This window comes from Canis lupus, chromosome 22, assembly GCF_011100685.1.
Source record: "Canis lupus familiaris isolate Mischka breed German Shepherd chromosome 22, alternate assembly UU_Cfam_GSD_1.0, whole genome shotgun sequence".
NCBI classification, from domain to species: Eukaryota; Metazoa; Chordata; class Mammalia; order Carnivora; family Canidae; genus Canis; species Canis lupus.
Genome location: NC_049243.1, coordinates 6,442,816 through 6,465,239, shown reverse-complemented (window position 1 = coordinate 6,465,239; position 22,424 = coordinate 6,442,816). Strand labels below are relative to the sequence as shown.

The window sequence follows — 22,424 nt, the reverse complement described above, 5'->3', positions numbered from 1 at the left end:
TCAATTCATCAAGAGGTCATAAAAATCCTAAATGTTTACACAGTGACAACAGGGCTTTAAAACACACGAAGCAAAAATTGATGGAACTGCAAAGAGAAATAGGAAAATCCACAATTAAAGTTGGAGTTTTCAACAATCTTCTCTCAATAATTGAAAGAAAAAATAAGCAGAAAATAACTATAAAGATATAGAACACTTGAATAACACTGCCAACCACTTGACCTAATTTGTTTTTGCAGAACATTCCATCCAATAACAAGAGAATACACACTTTTGGAGCACACATGGAATTTTTTCCAAGATAGAACATATTCTGAGCCATAAATCAAGTTTTAATTAATTTAAAAGGATTCATATCATTCAAAGTAAATTCTTGAGCACAATGGAATTAAAATAGAAATCAACTACAGAAAATTATCTGGAAAATCTCCAAGTATTTGGGGGAAAAAATAACATATATCTAAATAACTCATGGGTCAAACAAATAATCAAAAGAGAAATAAGGAAATATTTTGAACTAAATGAAAATAAAAACATCGCATATCAAATTTATTTCAATAAATTTAACAACTTAGATGAAATAGACAAATTCCTAGATAGAAACACTATCAAAACTCACTTGAGGAAAAACAGGTAACATAAATGATGCTAGGTCTATTTTATGTAGTTTAGAATCTTCCTACACAAAAAAAACCCCTCAGGCACTGATAGATTCACTGGTGAATCTTACTAAACATTTAAGGAATAAATAATACCAATTCTACACAAACTCTTTCAGAAAACTGAAGAGGAGAAAATATTTCCCCCACTTATTCTAGGAGACCAGCACTTCCCTAGTACTAAAATAAGGTATCATCAAAGAAAAAAAAATAAAAGGAAAACTACAGACCAATAGACATAGATGTAAAAACTCTTAACAAATTTTAGCAAATTGAATCCAACGAGGCATACAAAGGATAATAAATACATCCTGACGAAACAGCATTTATCCCAAGAATGCAAGGTAAACATCTGAAGATCAATCAATGTGATTCATTCTATAAAAAGACTAAAGAAAAATTATAGGGTCATCTCAATAGACAAAATTCAACATCCATTCATGATCAAAACTTTCAGCAAAACAGGAACTAAAGGTATTTTCCTCAACCTGATAAAGGACATCTATAAAATGCATTCAGCTTACGTTATACTTAACAGTAAAAGAATACATGCTTTTCCTTTAAGATTGTAATCAATTTGACCACTCCTACTCAATCTCATACTGAAAGTGATAGCCAGCAACAAGGCAAAAATAAACAAATCAATACCTAAGTACATAAATAGCATTCAGATTGGAAAGAAAAAAAAATCTGTATTCACAGATGATTCTCTATGTACAAAATCCCAAATAAATTACTAGAACTAACAAGAAGCATGTTTAAGGGTCATGGAATATAAGTTCAATATAGAAAAATCTATTGTATTTTCATATATTGTCATGAACAAGTATAATTCAAATTTTACAAATTTCCATTTACAATAACATAAAAACCACATGTAATAGGTATAAATCTAACAAAATATATACAAGATCCTAATGTTGAAAATGACAAAACATTAATAAAAGGAACAAAAGAGAACAAAATCAAATGGCAAGATATACCATGTTCATCAACTGAAAGACTCAAAATTATTATGTCAATTCCTCTTCCCCTTAAATAATATATAGAATCAGTGTGGTCCCAATCAAAAAAATTTTAGCAAGACCTTCTGTAGAAAATGACAGAGCGATTCTAAAATTTACATGTAAAGGAACTGGAATAACCAAAACAATTTTAGAAGAACAAAGCTGAACGACTCCTAGTACCTTATCTGAAAACTTTCTGTAAAACTCCTCTCATCAAGATAGTACGGTATTGGTGAAACAACAGACGTACAGATTAACAGAACAGAACAAAGACGTCAGAAACAGACCCATGTGCATGTAGCAAATTGATTTTCAACAAAGATGTAAAGGTGATTCCATGCAGAAGAACAATTTTTTCAACAAATACTCCTAAGACAACTAGAGGGCCACCTACAAAATAAAATCAAACAAAACCCCCGAAATTGATCCACTCCTCCCACCATATGAAACATTAACTTAAAATGGATCATAGACATAGCAGTACCTGGGTGGCTCAGTTGGTTCAGTGTCTGCCTTCAGCTCGGGTCATGGTGCCAGAGTCCTGGGATCAAGCCCGGCATCGGGCTCCCTGCTCAGTGAGGATCCTGCTCCGACCCCCCACCCACTCATGTGCTTCACTCTCTCATTCTGCATGCTCTCTATCAAGTAAATAAAAAAAATCTTTAAAAAAAAAAGGGACCATAGACCTAAATGTAAAATCCCAAACCATAAAGCTTATGCAAGAAAACACAGAAGAAATCTTTGGGACTCTGATTTAGGCAAAAATTTCTTAGATATTAACGCTAAAAATATACTTCATGAAAGAAACAAGAAAAAAACCCAATAAATTAGACTTTATCAAAATGAAATTTTGTTTTTTGAAAGGCACTGCCGTAAGAACCAAGAACAAACTCTAGGCTGGAATTAAGTATTGCAAGTCACATATCTGATAAAGGAATCTATATCCAGAATATATTAAAAACTTTCAAAACTCAATAGCAAGAAAACAAACAATCCAATTAAAAAAATTGGCAAAAGACATATCATCAAAGAAGATATGTGAATGGTATGGAAAAAATACTAAACATCATTAATCATTACAGGAATGCAAGTTAAATCCATAATGAGACACCACTGCACACCTATTAGAATGGCTACATTATGGGCAGCCCCAGTGGTGCAGCGGTTTAGTGCCGCCTTCAGCCCAGGGCCTGACCCTGGAGACCAGGGATCAAGTCCCACGACGGGCTCCCTGCATGGAGCCTGCTTCCTCTGCCTGTGTCTGTGCCTCTCTCTCTCTCTGTGTCTCTCATGAATAAATAAATAAAATATTTAAAAAAATAGAATGGCTACATTAAAAAAAAATTTTAACTTTAAAATACCAACTGTTGACAAGAATGCAGAGTGACTGAAATGCTCATATATTGATGGTGGGAATGCAAAATGTTACAACCACTCTGCAAAAACAGTTTAGCAGTTACTCATAAAGTTAGACATACTCTCCATAAAACCCAATAATCCCAACCCAAGTTACTAAGGGAAGGAAAGATTTATGTTCTCACAAAAATTAGCAAATGAATGTTTTGAGTGGTTTTATCATAATCACTCAAAACTGGAAGCAACCCAAATGTCACCCAATTGGTTACACACACCAGGGTACTCTATACAATGGAATGGAATACTACTCAGCAATGAAATTAACTACTCACAATGAAATGAAAATAACTCACAAATGAATCTCAGATATATTACAGTAAGGGAAAGAAGCCAGACTCAAAAGGCTGCTAAATATATGATTCTATTTATATAACATTCTAGAAAAGGCAAAACTATAGGGATGGAAAACAGATCAGAAATCACCAAAGCTTCAGGGTCACAGAGGGGAGGTTTTTGTGGGTAACACAACTGTTTCTTGATGCTGGTGGCAGTATACCCCCTGTGTCTGTCCCAACTTCTAGAACCATATGCTAAAAAAGGGAAACTTTACTATATGTAAATTATCCTCAAAAAAGAAAGAAAGAAAAAGTAGCTGCCTCCTAGGTAGCACAGTGCAAGAATGGGGGAAAAAATAAAGAAACTGCTTATATATTTTGTAATAGTTCTCTATTTGATCTTTATATATGTATACACTTATTGTGGCAAAAAACATAAAATTTACCAATATAACCACTTCTAACTGTGCAGCCCAGTAGCATTAAATATATTCACACTGTTGTAAAGTAGCGCTTTTCATCTTGTACATCTAAAACTATACCAATTAAACAACTCTTCTTTATCCTCTCCCTCCAGCCCCGGTAACCACCATTCTACTTTCTATTTCTATGGATTTGACTACTTTAGATATCTGTACATATATTATTTTGATTAAAAATATTTTAAAGTAAAAGCAAAGAATAAAAAGCTATAAAAAATAGACTCCAAGGACTTGAACACTTTCATTGAAGAGACCTGAAATGCCTATTTTATAACTAATTTCTCCATAGTCATATGAAAGCACACACAAGCGGGGGAGCAGCAGGCAGAGGGAAAAGCAGGCTCCCAGCTAAACAGGGAGCCTGATGGCAGGACTTGATCCCAGGACCTGGGATCATGACCTGAGCTGAAGGCAGACGCTTAATGGACTGAGCGACCCAGGTGCCCAAATAAATAAATCTTAAAAATAAAAAAAATAAATACTTGCTTCTAAGTGTGAGAACTTCAAAAACCCTAACAAAATGCTAATAAAATTTTAAAATAATCTTTTATATTTATTTACTGGGGCACCTGGCTAACTCAGTCATTGGAGTGTTTGACTCTTGATCCTGGGGTTATGAGTTTGAGCCCAATGCTGGGTGTACAGATTACTTTAAAAATATAAAATCTTGGGCAGCCCAGCTGGCTCAATGGTTTAGCGCCGCCTTCAGCCCAGGGCATGACCCTGGAGACCCGGGATCGAGTCCTGCGTCGGGCTCCCTGCATGGAGCCTGCTTCTCCTTCTGCCTGTGTCTCTGCTGCTCTCTCTCTAATAAATAAAAATAAAATCTTTAAAAAAATAAAAAATAATAAAATCTTTAAAAATATATACATATTCTTAAAAAAATTAAAAAATCATGGGCACCTGAGTGGCTTATTCAGTTAAGTGACCAACTCTTGATTTCAGCTCAGGTCATGATCTCAGGCCCGTTAAGACTGAGCCCCAATGTCAGGCTCCATGCTCAGCAGAGTCTGTATGAGACTCTCCCTCTTCATCTGCCCCTCCTTGCCCTTCTCCTGCCCCACAACGTGTATGCATGCTTTCTCTAAATAAATAAATATTTAAAAAAATAAACAATAAAAAAGATTTAAAAATCAATGTCATTTCAAAAATAAATATGAACTTTTACGTATACACATATAATAGTATATAAGGCTCTCTACAAACATTATTTTCTGTATATTTTCTCTCTAAACATTTATGATTACTTTCAAATTATTGTTACAATTCTAGAAACAATTTCCAGTCTCCTATGCACATACCTCTATTTCTATGCCTTATTTAACATATCTACAAATTCAAAAAAAAAAAAAAAAAAGAAAATAATGCTCATACCCCAAAAAGACTCAGTGTCTTTAAGCACTAGGATTCAAACAGGCAGCATTCTTTTTTTCTTTTTTATCTCTGTAAAAATAAGGTCTTCAAAGCCAAGTTTCTTCATAAATTACCACTTCCCCTAATAGTGGTAGATTATGAAAATCAGGAGTCACAAGCAAAAAGGGCATCTCAGATTTAGAAGCCAAATGATACACTATAAAAAACATCTGAAGAAGTAAAAAGCTGTCCTGATTATGATTTTCTATTTCAAGAACCTCATGCAAGTCTCCTATCAAAAACGAATACCATTTCTATTTTACTTTTTGCACAGCTACGGAAAATAGCTACTGCGAGCTCTTCTTTTACTCTTTAAAAATAACTAGTTAGTTTAAGCCACATTTTCATGTTAAATTCTGGAAGATATCAACAATGATAAGCACTATGGAAAGAAGAGCCAGTAGGAACTGGGTTAACCATTATTCTATGCATACAGAAACACTTAGGGCCATTAGAGCCAGTCCTTTGGTGATCCGAAAACAATCAGATAAAGCTCAACTGAACACTCTTATTTACAAAGGTGAACATAAATTCAAGGGTATTACATGGCTACTGAATTTCTAATGTACTGCAGACTTCAGTGAGCATTAACTGGGGAGGTAACTGTGGATGCTGGGGACACACTGAGTGTTTAATAAGTACCTTCTGCTCTGATCAAAGGACACATTTCCACATTATGGTCTCTCTCAACTCCGGCTCTGTGACTTCAAAGGGCCCGAGGGTTTCTTTAATTGATCTATTCAGTATTCTAGAGCTGAAATGGACCTTAGAGATCATATAGTTCTAATTTCCTTATTCTGTAGGTTTAGAAATGAAAGCTCAAAGACATTGTGGGTTTTGTCCAGGGTTTATCTACTTAACTGTAGGATGAGGCATAGAACCAACTTTTGATTCAATATTTTATCTTCTAGACATGCAGACCAGGAATTCTAAACCAATATACACTTCCAGATTTATATACATATGCTTATTTATATATTCTATATAATATTTATTTATATATATATACTATATATACACATATTTTATATATATATATATATATATAAACTATATTTTATGAACTAAGGAATATTAGAACTGGAAGAGGATAGAGATTGCAAACCCCAGCTACTGGGGTTTCCAGGCCTTGTCATAAGTAAGGATGTGGGCTCTTGGTGAGAGCCGGTCCTCTCAAGCTCTGTTTGTATTATATTATGATACTGGAGAAGCTGTCAGGCACTCAGATCAGTCCAGTGCCAGTGAGTCCCACAGTCTGCGGACGTGCTCCCCAGTCTCTGGAAGAGGTCCTGGCCATGAGGAAGATCACTGGACACACAGACACACCACTTTGTGAACGTGCCTATGAATGATTTTTTAAATTGTGCTTTCCTAAGCCTGGTAGTTCCTTTGAGAATCCTCAAGAGCAGTAAGGGCCAGAGGGAGCCCAACCGGACCAAAGAGAATGAAGCCGACTGTGTTCCCCAAGCCTGTGGCCAGCAACAAGAGGAGAAAGTGGCCTTCACAGCATGTCACTCAGAACACAGATCAGAAAACAGATCTCTACTCTTGGTGGTCATCACCTGGGATCTCCTTCCCATTTCTTACCCCAACCCGGAACAAGATTCTGGCATTGCCATATTTTCCTCTATTCACCATGAAGACAATGTGATGAAGACAATAAGTACTGAGTGAACTACAACGGTCAGTGGAGTGGGAAATACATAATTTATAATGTAAACGACAGTTTTATAAAAAAAACAATGAAAAGATGCAACTTACAATGACTTACAAATGTACAAGTACTTCAACTTGTTGCTGACTACTGTAAAGAAGTGGCCACTATAATATATCTTAGCTAAGATACAAACTAGAATAAAATAATTTTCTCTACTCTTCAGGTATTCCTTCCCTCATTTATTCATATTTATTCAGCACTAAGCAAACACGAGAGGCTAGGAACTTTATGCCTGGCACTACAGTTATTAAGATCACTGTCAGTGATTGGGGGGGGAGGGGGTGTAGTTGGTGCCAGGGAGAAGACATGTGATAACTGGTATTATTTGGGTTTATAAAAAGAATGGTAGTTAGCAGAAGGAAGCCAGAGATGTTTCAGAGAGCAGAAGATGCTGCCTCTGGGCCTTGAAACATAAGTAGGAGTTGCAAAGTCAGACCACAAGGTACAAAAAAAAAAAAAAAAAAAAGAGAACACTCCATGAAAAGGGCAGGTAAACCAGGGTGATAAAGCAGCAGGCTGAGTGTGGCACCTATCAGCTGGGGGTTAGTGGTAGGAGGTAGAGTGAGAAGCAGAAAGTTAACAAGTTGGAAGACAGGCTGGGGCCTTCCAGACCACAAGATGGAGACCAGTCTTCAGTCTGAGGGCATGGGGGGCCCATACAAAAGGGTTTTAGCAGGCAAGTGATGCGATGGGATCTGGGTTTCAGCAAGGCCCCCCTGACCACAGTGTACAAGGTGAAAGGAGATGGACCTTGCCATGAGAGAATGGAAATCGTAAGGGCCAGAACCGTGAGGGCAGATAGAGAGAAGAGGGGATGAATGCAAAAGAGATTTGGGAGTTGGGACAAACAGGACTGGAGTGTGGGAGGTAAGGGAGGCTGGAGGGGTCCCAGGCTTCTGGATTATGTGATTGGGTGAAAGGTGATGACATTCGCCAGGGTGACGGACACTGTGGTCAGACACTGGTTCTGGAAAATGACACTGATGGGACACCCCAGGCAGTAGAAAATACAGCTTTGGAATTTCAGTGAGATCTGACTTGAGCAAAATATTTGGAGGTTGTCAGGGGGGTAGGGGTACAGTAAAGAGCTGGGGAATAGATGAGATTATCTCAGGAACAGATATAGGAAAGAGATGGTGGGGCTGAGAGGCCACACACTGCTGGGGCAGCCATTTGACAAGGGCACCCGAGTTTTCTGTGGCCTGGTGGACACCACAGAAGATAATGAGGCTGAAGCCATTTGGCAAGACCCTTGTCTAAGAGGACACTGGATGAAGGGACCAGGAAGCAAGAGGGTGAAGGTGGTCTGACTGTGAAGAGGACTGGGAATGAAGACATCAAGTCAGTTTTCCAATGAACCACCAAAATGTTTCACTAGGAAGCTTGCATGTGAATGGCTGCCTCACAGGAAGAGCCAACAGTCCATCAGAGGGAGACCAAAAAGCAGCTGCAACCAACACAAAGAAGCGGGACCTGGCCAATAGCAGATACAGAGACTGCGTCTCAGAGCTCCTTATTCCCCAAAGCTGGGGCACTACTTACTGAGGAGAGGAAGGGAAGTATGTGAGAGCCAAACAACATCCCTCAAAAAGGTGCCAGGACCCAGACTGTTTTTGTTTTGTTTTGTTTTGGGTTTTTTTTTTGGGGGGGGGGCTTTTGGGGGTGAAAGTGGACAGACAAGAAAACTCTGATTTTGACATGAAGCAAGTTTCCAAATGTGAAGAACTGAGTTTTTAAAAATTGTGACTGCTGGGGTGCCTGGGTGGCTCAGCTGGTTAAGCGGCCAATTCTTGATTTTGGCTCCAGTCTTGATCTCAGGATTGTGAGATCAAGCCCCATGTCTGGCTCAGCACTGAGTGTAGACGCTTCTTAGGATTCTCTCTCCCTCTCCAACTGCCTCTCCCTCCCTCCTTCTCTCTAAAAAAAAACAAAAAAAAAACAAAAAAAAAAACATAATAATGCATTTTTTTTTAAACTGTGACTGTTTAAATAACTAACATTTACTGAGAAGTGATAGAAATATGTTTACATGCTGATAAGGAAGCCTGCTACCAGTGTGAAAGAGAGATTCGATGGACACAATTAGTAGCAGTTATTTGAAGAAATAAAACCAAACCTTACAGGTTTATTCTCCCCAGTGAGTGAGACACTTCAGTGAACACTCATGGAGGGAGATCCAGAAGAATCCAGCAGAAAACCAACAGTGAGGGGGCAACTGAAAAATGAGGCCATGTCTCTGAAGGAACTGGCAGGGACTAGGTGAGCTACTTGAGGAGAACCCTTACTTATGGGGTCTGTTGGGGCCACCACAAGCCCACAGATCACAAACGCAATAGCCATGAAGGCTGACAGAGGAGAGCACTGCAAGGTCCGAGGTAAGGACACCCATCTTCTCCCTCTCCCCAGTCCCACACCAAGGGAGCTTGCTCACGGAGGGGGAGAAGGGGCAGACAGATACGGGAACAGATCAGGGGCCCCCATCTCCATTCCAAACTGCTAGAGATGCAGGCTTAGCCTGGACAGTTTTAAAGCAAATATGATACAAAGTCATTAAACACCAGAACTAAGTCTTAAGAATCCAAAGTTCCCTAAACAGTTAAGTCCAAAAATGAACTTGAGTTGTATAACAAAAGTGAGATACTGTGAAGCAGGCCCATTAAAAAGCAAAAAGGAAGAGCTTGCAACGGGCAAAGCTGGTACAGTTTTTAGAAAAATAAAACTGCCATATATTCATACCCTGGAAAGTTGAGACTTCTCAACCAACTGGTTATATGTGCATTTTCTTATTTATTTAAGCCTTACAACAACTCTAAGGTGGTAGGTTCCTTTATTTTCTTTTAGAGAGAAAATAAAAACACTGAGCCTTAGAGTGGCCAGACAACTTGTCCAAGGTAAGTCACATCATGCTTAAACAAAATTCCAGTCAGTGGATGCTGGTATAGAGCACAACTCCACACCACACAGAACCAAAAGGTGGGCACTTCCTAGACACCCTGGAAATGCACAGTTAACTTAGTAAAAAAATTTACACCTGTCTTTAAAGTTGTAAAGGTTTCTTATTGTCATTAGGCTTAGACATTTTGGGATAATTTATATCTTAAATATACTGATTTATCAGACTATTAGACTTGTGTTTGTAATAAAAAAGAAATAGTCTTAACTGAATAGGCTTTAATTTGAACAAATCTGTAACTGGTTTGGAGGCAAAGTTAAGACACAAAAGGATTCCTCTAATTTAGTCTAATGTAGAAAATTTAAAAATCTTTCATTCTATTACTCAAATACTACACATATTTTTTAAATTCAGTGATACTATTTTGAATAAAACAAGATGTTTTGCAAAAGGCATTAAAACAGTGTCAGTGACAAAACATGATTCCCGCCACCTATCCCAAGTCAGGGTAATGCTGCATAAATTATACAAAACTAATTATTTCATAGACACTATGAGTAGAAGCAGAATTAGTTAAAAACAACTTTGCGTTTTAATAAAGGGAGGGAGGCAGGCACTGATTAGGTAAATATTAAGGGATTTTTAAAGGTCAAGTCCATCTTACCAAATCAGGGTAACTAGGTTAAACGAGTAATTAATCTGCTTCAACACTTTAGTATGTTTGGAATAGAAAAGATTTTTTTAAATAAAGTATTTAAAGCATACAAAATACATGTAACATTTATGAAGTATAACAGGAGGACAAACACCCACAAATCCTCCACCAAACTAAGACTGTGACCAATATTACTGAAACCCCAGCCCCACATTGAGGGCAACACCTCCCTAGCCTGAAAATGTTCAAAGTATCATTCCCATTTAGTTACTAGGTTTATCGTCTGCCTCCCTGAACTGGAAGGTTGGGGAGGGTGGGGACTTACTGTTTTATTGACCAGGGTGCCAAGCACCTAAATCAGAACCTAGTATATACTAAGTGCTCCATATGGTGTTACTGAATGAAGGAAAATGAACAGTAACAATAATCATAATGATAATAGCAGCATATACTTAATCACACTTCGGACTCGTCAGTGCCTGTTCCAAGACCATTACATGTAACTCATTTATCCTCCCAACAGCTCTCTCATCTAGGTACCATTACTGTCCTCATTTATACAGATGAGGAAACCGAGGCCCAAAGGAGTTGTGGGGCTTGGTTAAGGCCAGACTTATTGCCACTAGGAAAAGCAAAAAATATTTCTGTGGTATTAACATAACAGACACCCCCACATTTTTGTAATCCCCAGTCTGGATAGACTGGTTATCACCGGAATATGGAAATAGCTGAAAAAGGGAAGAAAATCGAACATCTATATATACTGAACCCCTGCTCTGGACCAGGTACTGGGCATTCAGCAGTGAACCGAATCCCTGCCCTGGTGGAACCCACACTCAAGGTGGGGCTAAAGGAGAAGCACGACAGGCATGTGCATAGTATGTGAAATAGTGATGATGTGGGGGGACAAACTGCCGAACGGAAGCAATATTGGAGAGGGTAAACTTTCAGACAAAGTTGTCAAGGAAGGCCTCCCTGAGAAAGTGTGTTTTGAGTAAAGACCTGAAAGAAATGAAAGAATTAGTCACGGAAGGGCTCTTCAAATGGAGAAGACAGGTAAGAGACATGCCCATCGAATATTCAAGAGTCCCAACAAAGTCAAGCATCACAGGAACATGCAGTAAGCCATAGATGATGAAGGAGATGGCCCGTGCTTTGGTATCTTGTCCTCCTTCCTCTGGGTGGAGAATGTTTACTAAGATCAGAATTATGATACACAGAGCATTTAAGAAGTATGGTATGCACTTGAAAGCAATGCAGTAATAAGTATTACATTCCACTTTGTACTCCCCTAGTTTCTTCAAAGAGTATTTTGGGGCACTTTTCACTTTTCAATAAAAACTCAATCTTTCCCCATGTTTGATAATAAGTAAATGGTGCCCTCTGTAAAATCATCTGCCTCCAAAGTTCAAGCACTAGATAGGCAATGATAGCTCTTTTCTGAGTCTTGGTTTGGACAAGTTTCATGAAACCATGAGAATCTTAGAATTTACTTTCTTCTACAACAAAGCTGTTTAAAACTACTTCTGAGTAAATGGGGTGGATAAAACACGCACATTTTATCTGTTTCCACCTACAAACCACTAAAGAGATAGAGAATCCAGTGTAAACACACAAGGGCCGAAGAAATAGGGCAGATGTCAATTTCAACAGTTTGGGGGACCAGAAAAAAAAAAGATGGTTTAATTCATCCAGTTGGAACTTAAGCAAATGTCAAAGGAAGTCCAGAAGATAGCTGATATGCATTAAAGAATTCAATACTCGAAACCACATGCTTCTCATTGTGCAAGTGAGATGAGAGTCTATATGAAACACAGACCTTATCCTGTCCCGATCTTACACAGCTGAACAACTGAGCAAAGGGCCAACCATCCTCTAACATACCCAACACTCAGGAAAAAAAGGAACCTGGAGAAAACAGGGGAGTATAGGGAAACGAGGAAACTTTAAAGGTCCTGAAAGGCATGGATATATAATGATGGCAGGAAGACAATAACAGAACACCAAAAAGAGCTCCTAGAAATTGAAAAATGGGTATTATGAGAGCACAGTGAGAATTCACTAGAATAAATGGAAAGCAAAGTTGAAGAAATATCTAAGAACTAAAACAAAATACCAAAGAAGGAAAAATGAGGAAAAGAAAAGATAGCAGTTTAGGAGGGCTTACATCTGAACGACAGGAATTTCAGAAACAGAGCAGAGGATATGAAGGGGAGCAAAGTAGCATAAAATAATTCAAAAAAATTTCCTAGAACTACAGAACATGCTTTTTTTTTTTTTTTTTTTTAAATTAAAAGAGCCTATCAAGTACAATCTGTTCTGTTTTAAAGCTTGTTTGGAGAACACGAATTTGTTCCAGAACAATATATATATATGTTAAAGAACAATTTGAGGATAACGCACACTTCATGTTTTGCTTATGCCTATGTCTTCAAGAAACGCGAGGTGAAAGTAGGAAGCCGCACCAGCTGAACCAAGTCGCCTAGAAAAAAAAACACACACACACATACACACACACACATACACACACACACACACACACACACACACACACACACATATCTCAAATGTATACCAGGCATGTCAGTCCACCATGTTTCCTGTGTTACAAAGATTCTATTTTGTCACTCTTTGGCAAATGTCAATTTTTCTATATAAAAAAGCACTCATTCAACATTCTAAACCTGTCTAATCACTCTGATTCAAAAGCACCAGCAGTGCATGAAAAAAAAAAAAAGGTTTTAAATATTGAGGTGAAGGTGGAAAGAGGAAAGGTTCTTTCCTTTTAAAGGAAAGAACATGTAATTTCTCTAGAGCAAGATGAATAAAAGAATCCATGCTGTGGACACCAAAGATAACCCATGAAAATAAAGGAAACTTGCATGGCTAGAGCAACCTCACGTGAAGTCAGGAGGAACAAGCTCCAAAGAAAAAGAAGAAACAGGAAGATTGTTGAGGATATAGACTGAAGAGCCAACGGAAGCAAACAAACAGGAACAACCTTCCTCCCAATCAAAGAGAAAGCACTATCTATAAACCAAGACCTTTACTGGAAATCTCCAAATCCTGCTGAAGCTGCTTCTTTTAGTGTCAGCAGTCGTTGGCTTGGTAGCTTCAAATATCTTTATAATTTCCAAAGACTTCAGTGGTAGGGAGAGGCAGAGTACAGATGAGGGAACTGCAGGATTTCCAGGGATGGTATGGGAAGTAAAGTGAAGGAGGAGGATCTACACTGGATCAAATTTTCAATTTTGATGACGCAGGTTATCTATTTTAAATGTATGCATTTGATCTAAGTCTCCCCCATGCCGTCTTATATTATTGGTGGACTTGGAAAATTAAGTTTCTGTGGATTTCAAGGTCTCCTTATTTCAAAATAGAAAAAGTTCTAGGACCTACTTTCATTTTTTAAACAGATTAGTGAAGGCTTTGATTATTTGATTCACAATTTCTATCACATTTAGCCTCCCAATGTTTCTAAGATTCTGGTACCAGCAAAAATTCTCCACATTCTCTTAACAGCAAGATTCTATATGGCCTAAGAGAAGTAAAGCCAAAATGATGCTGGCTTACTCTTTCTAATTCCAATTAAAATGTCGCTTCCAAAGAACCCTTAAAAGTATCTATGATATTATTTTGGTCATTTAAATCTAGATATGTAATTGTAAAGCTCAAAGTCTATTTAATCCCAGATTAGAATTGACCTTTTAAAATTTTTTTTAAAGATTTTATTTATTCATGAAAGACACAGATAAAGAGGCAGAGACATAGGCAGAGGGAGAAGCAGGCTCTTCGTGGGGAGCCAGATGTGCGTCTCAATCCCAAGATTCCGGGATCACACCCTGAGCCGAAGGCAGACACGCTCAACCACTGAGCCACCCAGGCATCCCTAAAATTGACATTTTAAATGCAACTTTTTATTTGAGGGAGACAGAGAGAATGTCAAGCAGGATCCATGCTCAGCATCGAGCCTGTTGTAGTGCTCGATCTCATGACCCTGAGATCATGACCTGAGCTGAAATCAAGAGTCAGTTAACAGACTGAGACACTCAGGCGCCCCTTTAAATGCAACTTTAAAGAGTAATAATCAGATTTTGAGCTTTGGAGTTGGACTTTAATTCAAATTTCCAAAAGTTATTTCTTCCTATGTAAAATGAGAAGATAATACAAGCAAAGTACCTGGTATTTCCTGCAACAATAACGTGAGCAGGTAAGGCTCGAACCTTGTGCTCCGAACTACTTTCTGCTTCAGTCATTTGAGTTTAATCAAAAGAGGTCAACACATGTTCTCCACTTACCTTTTAAATTAGAAAACTTCTTGAAAATAGCCTACATAAGCAGTATTGTTACAGACTGTATCTAAAAGAAAATGTTTCAGCTTTGAGAATCACCTTATAGGACTCGATTTATTGTTCCCTAACCGTATGATAATAATCCTAAGAAAGAATCATAATAATCATCCCAAGAACCAAAGAAGATTTCCTTGTTTTGGTAAAAGGACAACTCAAGTTTTACTTTAATCTCTGTGATTTGTTGAATTAGTTCACATAGTAATTCCTAATATTTTTCTTTTATATGTTTTTTTTCCCTCATCAATTTATTCAATGTCTCAAACTATGCAACAGTCCTGGCAGCCTCCTTCAAAAAGGCTGTTTGTACCATCTTAGTCTCTCCTCAAGGAAAAGCTAAGGAGGGGGAACTCTCCATCAGCTTCTATGTCTTTCTTTCCCCCATGATTGTGGTATGCCTGTTTCTCCAGCAAGAAATCAAGTGACTTCATGCCCAGAACAAGGAAGGGAAGACAGTCTTTCTTTCCCACGATAGTTCCCTGCCACAGATATCTATTGCATATTATTTCACAAACATTTTGTGCCTGGAACTGGGCTAGTCTCTGGGCTCCCTTTAAAGAGTGAAGCAGCTCTTCTTCTAAAAAGCTGGTCGAAATTTGTAAACAGTGTTTTTCCTTAGCAGCACTAATAATATAACTCATCATTCAGTTTTATCACAGAGCACTAGAAGGGAGAAATGTTTTCAGATAAAAACTGTATTCTTGTTACAGATAAAAGAGAAAAATAAAAGAGAAAAAAGAGAAAAAGAGAAAAAGTTGTTCAAAGAGAAAAATAAAAGGCTAGACAAAACTTTTAAACTGAATTTAACTAGGAAAATTGAACAACTATGCACCAGGCAATGCACTAAGCACTCTACATATCATCTTGTTTAATAGTCATCTCATCTCTATTATCATCACATACACAGAGGAGCAAACTCAGAGGAGAACTTAATTCAACCACTGCTGTTAAATGACAGACCTGAAATTTGGACTCAGGTCTGCCTGGTTCAAAAAACCAATTTCCACTTCACCGAAAGTACTTCCTTGGTGATAATCTGGGCTAAGCACTGTGATAGCTCCATAGTCCAGGAAGGGTGGTATATCTGCAAGCAATAAATAAAGTGCAAAGTAATAAGTATGACATCTTAGGTGCCACAGGTACCAAGGAGAGCATAGAAGGAGGTAAACAAGTAGAGGGGGCTGGGGGAGGATTGTAGGTGTTGGGTAGTCAGGAAAGGTTACAAAAAGGAATTTTCTCCCAAATTGAATCTTCATGAATAATCTTACAATCATCAGCCCCCCAAAAAGAAAGAATTTCAAGGAAAATGAAAAGCATGTACGAAACAGGCAGAAAGGCACAGCATCTTTGTGGAAGATGCCCAAGAAGTAGGGCCATCTGAAATAATCACAGAATGGAAGAAAATGGAGGCAGAAGTATTCAGAGATATTCTGATTACCCCAGATCTTGAAAACACTGCTAAAGAATCAGAAATTTACCCCACAACACGTGAGCTCCAGGCAATCAGAATAGATGCTGGTTGTAAATAGCCAATTTCACCCTCCTAGTGCAAAGCAGCCAAATATCAACCCTGCCTCTAGGAAACGAGAGCAGATACTGAAGGCATTACTACAGGAGCGTGTTCTGGATTTCAGAAAGGTGATTCCAGATACAGAATGAAGGCTGAACGAGGAAGGACAAGAGCAAAGACTAGGAAGAAATTCTGGTAAAGGCTCTTAGCCTGTGAAGGCATTTGGGGAGTGATTTTAAAGGAAACCAAGTTATCAAAATATAATCATTACTTTAAATGATTCTATCACTATAACAAATAAGTATATGTATTACACAGAAACCATCATACAATAAAAATAATCCAGACCAGTGATTCCTAGATTGCCAACATACATATACATGAATATTACTATTTTGGCAAAATAACAATTACTATCATTTAACTAAGTACCTTGTTTTGTTCAAGTCATAAAACATTAAATATCTATTTCACATATAGGCATTTTTAGAAAGGTAATGCATAATAGAAAACATGGCTCTGTAAGCTCTGTATCATAACAGCCTCCTTTAATCTCTTTTATAGAAAGTAAGAGCAGACTCTGCACAACAAAAGAAAGCAGTAATGATATATTTCTAGCAAGCCTTCTGAGTGTTTCTCTGTGATTATAGCAAATGTTCAAGATATACTCTGGCCCATACTACTTTTAGTTAGATGGGTCATCTACTTCAACAAGTCATTTACAAGCCTGCAAATGCAATGAGCACAAATACAACACAAAAATCCAAATAAAAATAAACCTCATACAATGTAGAAATATATAAATAGAGCTTAACAGTCTATTATTGTAAGTTACAAGATATTGAAAATTACCCTACTTATGGTATTTATCTGGATGTTTAAAGAACTTGATAGAGACTATTTCCACATGAAAAAAGAGGATGTGAAGAATTTAGAGAGAGCGGCAAAAGGACAAAAAGTAACTTAAAAAGTTCTAAAACTGGAATGGAAGAGAGTAAGGAACAAGGAAAGAAACCATTGCAATATAATGTAACGTAATATAATGTCCATTAAGATGGTAAATGTGTCTGGAAATATTTAGAAGTTCTGTTATCTGTGAAAAGCAAAGCTTATATATAAAATATATATAATGTATAAAAAGCAAGTTAATGTATAATTATAAACAAGATTTTAGATGTATATTTAAGACCTTGAGAAATTAAAAAATAATTGAAATCATGTCACTCTTTTCAGTGAAAGAAATTCACTTAATAATTTTAGTCCTTCCCCCAACTAATCCTAAAACTAAAGTTGATCCTATAAGAAAATCCTGCACATGAATTGCTCAAGTGTTAGACCAAAGGGATCAATTTTACTTGACAAAGTAACAAAACGGACTTCACCTTCTGTGTATAAGCCTAAAGAAAGTATAAATGAATATAAAAACTATGTGTAATTTCCTAAAATTACAGAATTTTAGTTTAAAAGCCCATGAAAACTTCTTTGAAAAGTGGTAATGATCTGACATCTATAAATAAAATTCAACTCATGACATATTCACAAATTTTCTGACATATTAATCTTCAGTCTATCCAGAATTATAAAAACAATAGTTCTAATTAAACTGCAGCTCAGAGACTAGGTGCACTTCTGAAGTTAAGATGGCTAAACAGCCAACCTATAAGAACACTATACACTTGAAGCCAGAGATAGGTCAATGAGAATAAATTCAGATTACTGAATTTAATCAGGAAGTTTAGAAAAAGAAAACTGTTCTCTCTTCCAAAACGGCCTTTAAAAGATATGTCTAAATCCTTAAATGTGTAGCATTTGACTCGAGGATTTCACAAAAAAAGAAATCGTATTTGCAAATTTATATTCATTTGCCCTTAAGATTAATAAAGTTTAAAAGAATCCTTACCTGCAAATCCAATCATAGTAATTTTCAAAGAACAATGCCAGAACAGATTAAATCATGAAAAAAAAAAAGAAAAATCAGTCATTTTCTATACTGCTTACTATACTCATAATTGAGGTATTTTATATGTATGTACATAGCTTACATTTTCATATATTCAAGAATATATTGGGGAAATCCCTGGGTGGCTCAGTGGTTGAGCATCTGCCTTCAGCTCAGGGCGTGATCTTAGGGACCTGGGATTGAGTCCCACATTGGGCTCCCTGTGTGGAGCCTGCTTCTCCCTCTGCCTCTCTCTCTGTGTGTCTTTCATGAATAAATGAATAAAATTTTTAAAAAAAGAATATATTGGCAAATTTAAAATGCTTAGCTATGCACAGAGAGTCCTCATTGACTGCTAAATTGAATTTTAGAAAAAATTAAGTCTAACTATCATGTTCTATAATCTCGTATTTAGAAACAAAAGAAATTAGGGAGTTAGAGTCAATGAAAAATAATAGAAAAACTAAGCAACATAGAAAATACACATACAATGTTAAATGAACAAAAAGACAGAGACTATGCATGACCTATGATGACACCTATAAGCATGAACACATATGTGTGGTGGCCAGCCTTCAAGATGGCCCCCAATGACCCGCCCCTCTTGGTTTTCATACCCTTATAACGTTCTTCTCCATAGTGAATAGTGCTGCCCTGAGAAAAATATTGCACAAATGACGGTGTATGATTTCTAAGACTAAGGCATAATAAGGGTTCTCCTTTACTGTCTCTTTGATCATTCTCTCTGAGAGAAGCCAGCTGCCATGCCCATGAAGACTGTCATGTAGGACTATGGGGAGTTCCACGTAGCAGGGGATTTAGGTGCATCCTGTCAAGATCCAGCATCAACTTGCCAACCGTGTGAGTGAGCCACCTTAGAGGTGGATCCTTTAGCCCAGTGAGGACTGTAGCTGTGACTGACATTTTGACTATAACTTCATGACACACCCTGAAGCAGAACCATCCCGAACCATCCCGCTAAGTCTCTCCCAAATTCTCAGCCCCTTAGAAAGGGAGTAAGATAATGTTTATTGTTTTAAGCCATTCAATTTTAGGATAATGTTATAATATAGAATATATATACTTCAAAAGGCCATGTAATAATAATAACTGTTTTAGAGTATGACTAAGGAAAGGCTCGGGGGTTATTTCCTCCTCGACTTCCTAAACTTTCTGTAAGGTTAGGTCACTCTCATGTTTCATTTTTTAAAAGCACACTCCATGCTCCTATCTCTACTTGCTCCCACCACTTATATTAGAAAAGTTGAGTCATTCATTCATTCATCCATTCATTTATTCAGGAAATGCCTGTTGGGACCAGATTTCAAAAGCGTCCCAGTCCCACCTCAGGGAGCTTACATTCTAGTGAGAAAGAAGCTAAGTCAAGTCATGCCACAAATTAGTCTAGGATTACAGATGGTGGTATATGGTCCACTTCGCTACAACATGCATGTGTTTCTGGAAGGCAAATTAGTTCACGAGTGATCAGTCGACGGAAAAAACGATGTCAGGGTAACACCAAAGTTTTGTTGATTCAGGGGGATTTTTCCTACACAAGGGGAGTCAGAACAGTCAGTGAACTGCAACCTGTAACAAGAAAGGAAAAAAAGCTCTCAACTCTGTTGCTATAGCAGCAGCAAGAGGCCTTTCGTTTGTATTTAACAAAACTTAAAAGCAAGTGCTTCCATCAGGAGCACCCCCCCCCCCCGCCCCGCTCCCCAAGCTCTGTGCAGCTTCCAGCTCATGGTAGCCTGGCTGCCTCCTGTACCAGCCTCGCCACAGCCCCCACTGGCTTGGAGCTCCATTGCCTTCTGCGTTATCTTAGCACCTGCCGCCTCTGCTCTCATTAAAATATTGCTGGCATTTCACTCTACTTTTTTGTGTGTGTATTTTTGATATCTACCAGGAGAGCTTCCAGCTATATCGAGCCGGTACCAATTTTTTGTTCGCTTACTGCTCTGGCTACAAAGCTGCCTGAGTGTTGAGTGGTTGGCCCCAACTCTGTTTTCTCCATAAACTGCCTTATTTTTTTCCCCGTGCAGTTCTGTAAAATGAGGTTTTAAGGAACATACATATCATGGTATAGAAGAAACGCCTGCACTATTGAGGAAAACTTTGCAGTTCTAGGAGAGTATGTAACGGAGAGTATGTAACCTTGACCTACCACGGGAATGGCATATAAAAGGTCTAAAGCATGGAGACAGGGGTACATGGAGAGGCTTACATAAGCTTCCTCTTTATCTGCCTCAAATACTTGGCCAGACTAGAGAAGCTGTATTCACCTCAGATGGCTGAAGCACTCCTTTGTCTGACCAGACTGTGGTGAGGCAGGTGATGAGACTGGGCCTACTTCAGCGCTCCTCAGCCCAGACCGAAACCTAAGAGTCAAGTGGGAAGCTTTTCACAAATACAGATACTCAGGCCTGTTCTGACGTAATTGGTCTATCTGAGTCCTGAGCATTAGTAGGTTTTAAAAGTTCCCCGGGGCTTAGTCAGGGCTAAGAACCACTAAACCAGAGGAAGGCACCAGCCATAATCAAAGGATTAGAGAACAAGGTCTTATAAAGAAAGAAAGAAAAAAAAAAAAAAAAAAAGCAAAATACTGATATTTATGCATTTAAAAACTTTGCAATTGCAATTAGTAAATAAGACTATATTATTTTCCTCAATAAGATTTATAAGGATATTTCTGAGAGGGCTGGAAGTAATCAGAGCTGGAATGTGGGGTTCAAGACCAATGGAGCACTAATCTGTTTCTGGGAGAAGCAGCCTGCGGGGCTGGAACCGAGGAGCCTCAGTTCCACTGGGGCGACAGAGTGGGGAGAAATGAGGGAGCCTGGGAGGAATTTCCAGAAGGATTTAGGTAAGGTCCTCAAAAGGAGTCCTGACCGAGTGTGCTACAATAGTAGCACATACTGTTTAAAAACATGGCCATCTTTGGAACGTCAAAATAAAGGATAAAAATGGATAGAGTGGTTTAAACACTATTATATGGAGGTAGAAAAGCAGATTGCAACGAGTTTTCATACTTGGTGATCAGAGTAGGGATATTTTAAAAATAGATTCCTGAGCCCAATGTCAAAGGTATGGATTGCAATCTCCAAGACGTAGGAAATATAGCAACAGCTGCTACCATTTATTCAGTGTTTACAATGTGCCAGGCAATCTCCTATGCATTTTCTAGGTTTTATCTGATTTAGTTCCTGGAACCCCTAATAGTTAACTGGGACACAGAGAAATTAAGTGGCTTGCCCATGGTAAAGGGCGGACCCCGTTTTCAAACCTATAGACCGACATACGCTCCGTGCTCTTAGCCATGACACTCTGCAGCCTTTGAGAACATTCTCCCCCATTTCCAATAAAGCAAGTGATTTTGACGCTACTACTATTTGAGAACCACTACACCATGATCTTTCAGTCACTTTTAGCCATCATTCTACGAAATCAGGCTCAAAATCAACAGTGTCTTCCTTGTTGAGCTTTACATCAAGTAGCATTATTTCCTTTATAATGAAGACTTTGAAATACACTAAATGTACAGAAATAGTTTTCCTGTAGAAGACGAGCTTATGTCTGAGACTTCTGTCTCGGACAGAAATAGAAATTTTACATAACACTTTTTTTCTGAAACACACTTAGCGATTTGCTAGGTCTTATCAATTCTTCCCTGATACTATCTCTCCCTTTTCTTTCTCTAGTCCCACTGCCACCAACCTAATCCAGACCCATGTAAAACTTCCAGATTATCACCATATCATCTGGTCAATCTGATCCCAATCTCTATCCAGCCAGATCCAAACAAATTCATCCTGTATACTGCTTCCAGGCTAAATTCTTAGAATTTTCTTAATTTTCTTGCCTGTCATTCAGTTAGAGTCCTTTAGTGATTACACACTACCTTCAGGATAAAGCCACACTCTTTAGCTTGGCATTCCAGGGCTGTAACTAACTGCCCCTTTACCAACTCTAATTTCTTAAAAAAATTCATTCAATACAATGTATTTTTTAACCCAAAATCCCTTCATCAAAACAAGAATTAAATAGATCTTAAAACTACATTTAGAATCAGAAAAATACTGAAATTGTGGGCTAATTCTTTAAATCCTTTT

The 22,424-nt window shown here is 37.9% G+C and overlaps 1 protein-coding gene across 2 annotated transcripts in view; it reads right to left on the bottom strand.

The window, feature by feature from the left end:
* The window catches only part of TSC22D1 (TSC22 domain family member 1), a 130,769-nt gene that overhangs the window by 10,659 nt on the left and 97,686 nt on the right, over window positions 1-22,424 (bottom strand). The window contains exon 2 of one of the 2 annotated variants that reach the window (XM_038569595.1): window positions 15,827-15,950. The exons of the other annotated variant lie outside the window; for it this stretch is intronic. The gene's annotated coding sequence lies outside the window, so the exon portion shown is untranslated. The remainder of the gene's footprint in view (window positions 1-15,826; window positions 15,951-22,424) is intronic. 2 annotated transcript variants of the gene reach the window in all.